The following is a 6,000-nucleotide window of genomic DNA, read 5'->3' as shown; positions in this document are numbered from 1 at the left end:
CATTGAATGGGAATACCAGTTGATAGCGAGCTTAGGGGGCTCCAAGTTTAAGTCCTGGCACTACACAAACTGCCCCATCCCCACCTCCAATGGCCATATAGCTGCAGAGCCAATTCAGGCAGGGCCGGCTAGAAACTCCTGCAAAACCTGCAGGGCGGAAACATGAAAATAATACAGAAATGGAGGTGGGGCGTGAAGGCAAAAAACACCCTTTGGCTGGCGACCCTGCCTCAACGGGCCCGTTCATTTGGGAACACCGTGGTCATGTGCACACACCGTGGTCCCATTCCTCGGGTCGCAGGTCCCAGCGGCCCGCCGTGCTGCAGGGCATTTCCCCTGCGGGAGTGGGGGTTGTGGGGCCGGGAACCGAGTTCCGGATGCACTTCCCACCGCTCAGGTAAGCCACGGAACGCGGGGACCAATTCCGCTCCTGTCCTCCGGGCGCTCGCCCAGCCTGGCCCCAGCCTCCGGCGCCCCGCGGCTGACAGAGCCCAGCTCTTCGCGGCGGCAGCGGAGTCCTAAGACCCCAGGCCGGCCGCGGTCTCCAGGCGGGTACCGTCCGGGCAGAGCGGCCCGGCGCCGCGGAGCTCCTGCACTGACGGTTTTTGTTTTTGTTTATTTGTTTGTTTGTTTGTTTGTTTGTTTTGGAGGCTCCGGAAGGCGCGGTGGCCCGCTGCAGGTCTGGACTTTCCTGAGAACAAAGAACAGAACCCACAGCTAAGGCAAACCAGGGTTAGACACAGAGCCCGTGCCACCCTCGTCCCTAAATACCCCACGGAGCGCGCTGATTGGCCGAGCCCAGCACTCGCTTAAGTGCTCCCTCTCCCCCATTTGTCCTCCCGCTTCCCCACTCCTCCTCCTAGACTGTCTCTTACAAAATACATACATACATACATACATACATACATACATACATACAATAAAAAAATCTGTTTCTTATGTGAGCACTGCGAGACACACACACACCTCTAAGACTTGGCTTCTGAAATACATTAGAGCCGAAACTAGGGCTATTTCCAATCCTCCCTTTTTTTTTTTCATTTAATATATATATATATATATATATATATATATATATATATATATATATATATTAAAATTCCATCTTTACCCCAGTCCACTCCCACAGGAGAAATGGTCCAAATCTTTTTAATCCCCAAACCTGAGAGACAAAAAGCAGGCAGATCTCTTGTGAGTACATGGCCAACCTGCTTTATGTACTGAGTTCCAGAAAGAAAAAGAATTTCAAGGGTAGCTGGCACAAGCTTATAACCCCAGCCTGTAGGAGGCTGAAGCAGGAGGTCAGCATTTCAAGGTCACCTTTTTTTTTTCTTTTTAATTATCCTCCTTTTTGCTGTTTTGTTTCAAGCCTTATTCCGTGCCTCTTCTACATGCCCGTCGTCCTTTCCACATCTCCGTCCTTTTCCCTTACAGTTCTCTACAGGGTGGACAGCTTCTGATCGATTAGGCGTCTACATATCTACTAGCAGAAGACCACAGAAGGCATGGAAGGGGAAAGAGACGGACAGCAAAAACTCCCGGCCCCTTCTAAGAGCACCACTACTAATAGAGACAGTTAAACCAAACGATACTACTGCATAAACTGGCAGAGGCTCATAGCCAACGTGGAGTTGAGACGACATTTGTGAAAAATGTCCTAGGATACAAAAAGAGGGGCCAGGTGACCCCTGTAGAACCATGTAGAACCGACGTGGTAGAAGGCAAGAGCAGTAAGTGAACAAACAAATGTTAAAAATGAAAAGTGAGGAACCCCTGCATAAGCCAAGTGGTCCAATATAGTGTTCTGGCTAGCACAAAGATGTCATTTGAATGCTGTAGAGAATATGCCATTTCAGCTAGATGACAATAGTACTGCTTTTCCCAAGGGGTCCTAGAACCCCTATTAGGGCCAGCAAGGGAATGGAGAAAGGACAGACACACAGACGGGCCTACAGAAAATCAGGGCCAATAGAGATGTGTTCACCCTGGTGGAATGGCACCTACTAGCAGATAGCTCAGAATCTCAGCAAGTTCTCTGTAACGGCCTGCCTCCAGAAATTCTTGAATTTTTGAAAACAAACTCCAGTGTTTTGTTGTATTGTTATGTATGTTAAATATGTTTACCCCAACTGAACTTCACAATGACCTTGAACAGTCCTGCCTTGTCACTGAGGAACTGTAGCTTCCACAGTCTGCTTAAGTCAGGTAGCTGGTGCATGCTTTAACCTAAAAGGGGAGGGGGATCCAGATCATCTGCAGCTTCTTTCTCGAGCCCAAAGCTTAATCCAAATATGCCCAAGGACTACAGAAAAGTGCATTCATAGACAGAACCTAGAAGAAATGTCCTCTGGGCCAAACAAGGCCACAGCAAGGCCAGGAAAGTACAGAAGGGAGAACTCACATAAGGAGAGTAAATGATACTATGGTTGGGGTCCGGGAATTGCCTTGCAAACCACACAAGCACTGATCTCAGTCAGACAGGGATAGTTTATTGAGCATACACCCCAGGACTGATCCACCAGACACAGTCCAGATTCAGGAACTTAACCATGACCCTGAGGTAAGATCCTACAGGGTTTTAAAGCCCCAAATCCATAAACATCTGTGCCAAGTTATTTCACCAATTAGGATTTAGGGATAGGGGATTTCCTCAGAAACATTAGTTGGGGTATTCAACCATGGCAAGGGAGTTGCCTTGTCTAACATTCATGTCTTAATTTGTCAGCCAGGATGTCAGTTCCAGGGAGGCCTTGGGAACTTAAACTTTACTCGGCCACTACTCAAAATGGAGGTCTTATTCCAAATAGTTTCCTATATGGTGTAGCTGTCTCTCTTATGTAGGGGTCTACCCCAGGGGCAGCTTATATCACAAAAGCTTATACACAGGTGCAGGAAGTGCTGTTGAGTTGTTGGTTCGGCTCCAAGCTTATTATGGACAATGATACAATATAGCTCTGAAGACCCCCAAACTCGGGAGACCCTTACTCAAGTCTCGGGAAGTCGCGACCACCCACAAACTCCAAGACACCATACCTGGATGCAATCAGCAGAGGTTTATTCGGGAAGAGAGCAGGCAGCCTGCAGCCAAACTGCACACTCACATAGGAGTAGAGTTTGACAAAGCCAGTCAATCTGAGGAGGGTTTTTAAAGGAGTAAACCACAAACCAGGGGAGTGGGAAGGGGGGTGAGGGGTTGTCAAGGATACATAACATAAAAATAGTGGAACATTTCAGAGGAACTCACCCTAAATGATTTAGAGTCATGTGAAAATCACTCTGCATACTCATTCTTCTCAAAAATGTAGTTTTACCATGTCACTGTGCCCTACCCTGTCATTACCAACTATTTCAGGTTAACTATTTTTCACTTGTTCTGGCTATAGCCCCACCTAGATGACTTGCATTTTTCTCTGTGGTCAGGAATGTGTCTTCTTGCTTTGGGCTTTCCCCACCCTGAGGCTTGAGGAATGTTAATCCAGCAAGTGTCCTCTGATTCAGGGATAGTGTCCTCCACCTGGAATGTGTCTGGGGGCAGTGAAGGACTGAAATCTTACATTCAGTTCCGAGTTCTGGAACCTGCACTTTTTCTGCTCAGGTCTAAGGGCAAAGAAAAAGTCTACATATATTTCATAAAATGGTCTTATAATTTTTCACTCTACAGTTCTATAGGTTTCCAAGGGCATAGAGTATAACAGAATATGTACTCAATCTTGGCATTAGAAAGTTTCCTAGTAACAGCAGAAACATATGAGAAAGTTTCCTTGTAATGACAGACTAACCAAGCAACTGTTACCTAGGCCTTAATATTCCATCTAGGCTTTAATAGTTTACTTTAACACTGTCTGCTCAAGGTCTGCCCACAGTGTTAGGGCTATCAGCTAAAAACAATAAGGGGCATTGGAAAAAATAAAAATAGATTATTTTTGAAGTGAACTCAGTGTCTTGTGTCTCTGTCTGCATCCCCCTCCTATCCAGAAAACCGTGATAGCCATGGCTGTGCTTACTACAACACCTAATTTCTTTGGAAAGGCATGCAAGAGACTGTGTAGCCTTGTTTGACTTAGAACACACTAAGTAGACTAGCCTGACCTCGAATTTGCTTCAATCCTCCTGCCTCTGCTTCCCTTAAGATTACAAGAAGCTGGGTGGATTCAGCACACATGGCTTCTAATAAATCTAAATTCTAACCATCTTTTAAGTTTACCCCAAAGCCAAACCTCCCAGTGTCTTCCTTAAGCATGGGTATGTATTGGGCCCTCTAATCATTTTACGGTTAAGCACACTCAACCTACTAAGAATCGAAATTTAGTGTTGAATGCTGCATTTCTCAGGAGACCGGTGGGGTTTTGTTGCCAGTGTCTGCATGTTGTAGGAGTGGAGGAAGCAGTGTGGGAGTGGCCTGAGTGAAGTTGAGTTTGAATTATTAATGGAGACACAGCCATGAGAAAGACCAAGGCCTCGGGAGCCATGGCACATTAGCAGAGCCATTTCCCCATATGGGTCAGTCTTCTTCTGCAAGACCAAACTAGAAACAAGATTCCTTGCAAGTTAATGGGAGATCAAAACAGAAAAACTAGACCTCGAAGGTTAAGGGTTCTGTTTGCAGATAAGGCCGTTGAGAATAAGTCCCTGTTTGTCCTGTGTTAAGTCCTTGCAAGTTAAGGCTTCTATTTATAATTAAGAAGTTCCTGTTCCTTGGATCTGATATAAACTGCCTGCAATCCCATTCATAGGATTCATTGTATCCTTCTAACAGTGTATACCAGCCAATTGTCTTGCCCCTGTAAACATCTTAGCTCTCCTATAAAGGGAGATAAGAGGCCAGCAGGGGCTGCTTTCTCAAATCCTGATTTAGGGCCAGTCCCAAGTGCAACCCAAAATACAGCTTGCTTTCGTTGGACAATCGTAAACTTAGTCTTTTCTCCACCTTATTCTCAGGTTTAATATTTCTTCTTTTGACCCAAGTAGAAGCTCTTATAAGAAGTATCTGCAGCTTCCTTCCCCTCCTGGATTTTTATAGCTAGAGGCTACTCCCTTACAGAGACCTCCTACAATTAGGGTTCAGGAATTGCCACACAAATCATACGAACATTGATCTCAGTTAAACAAGAATAAGTTATTGAACACACACCCTAATACTGGTCAGACCAGGGACATAGTTAACAATTATCTAAACTATGACAACAGGTATCTTTTTCTGCCGTCTTGTAAAGGAAAAAATAAACAAAACAAAACCACAATGAGCTCATACACTCTGGTGCAGGAAGTGCTGTCCGCTGGTCAGCTCTGACTCAAGATATTTTAGACAGAACAATTCGTATTGACCTTTGCTTTAATGGATCCTGTGTAAAGCCTGGTGGAATTTCTTTAGATTAGCAAACCTCATACAGAATATTCAGAACATACATAACAAAACAGGGTATGTGGTCAGCATGTCCTTGCTCTGAGCCAAGTCACTTCTCCGTGTCAATGACTGGTAGGCATGTTACAGCGACAATATGAAATAGTTGACAGGCATGGAACAAAATGTCTACAACTATTCTGAGAGTAGGGGATGAGACCATAACACTTACCATAGAGTCTAAGTTACCCTTCACCCTATGCTACACCTCATAAACACTCTGAAGTTCTGAATTGCCTGCTAGTAGGTGTCGTTCTACTAAAGTGAGCACATCTCTACTGACTCTGCTTTTCTGTACCCCTGTCTGTGTGTCTGTCCTTTCTCTGTTCCTTTACTGACTCTAGTCAGGGTTCCAGGATCCACGTCTTGAGGGAATACATTATCCAGGTTAGTCCTGAACATCTATGCTCTGACATACTCCTGAGCAGTAGATGTAAGAACAGGTAACTCCTGAGTTAGCACACATACTAAATACACATCTGTATTTCCACCATTGTCCCAGATACCTAGGTCATCTCAGACCCTAATTCCCAATGCTTCCCAGCTACCTAATTAGGCACCAAGTCTTGTCAGTCTTTGTAATTTCTTTTTTAATTCCC

This window comes from Arvicanthis niloticus, chromosome 4 (assembly GCF_011762505.2).
Source record: "Arvicanthis niloticus isolate mArvNil1 chromosome 4, mArvNil1.pat.X, whole genome shotgun sequence".
Lineage (NCBI taxonomy): Eukaryota > Metazoa > Chordata > Mammalia > Rodentia > Muridae > Arvicanthis > Arvicanthis niloticus.
The sequence above is the reverse complement of the archived record's forward strand: the minus strand, read 5'-3'. Positions refer to the sequence as shown.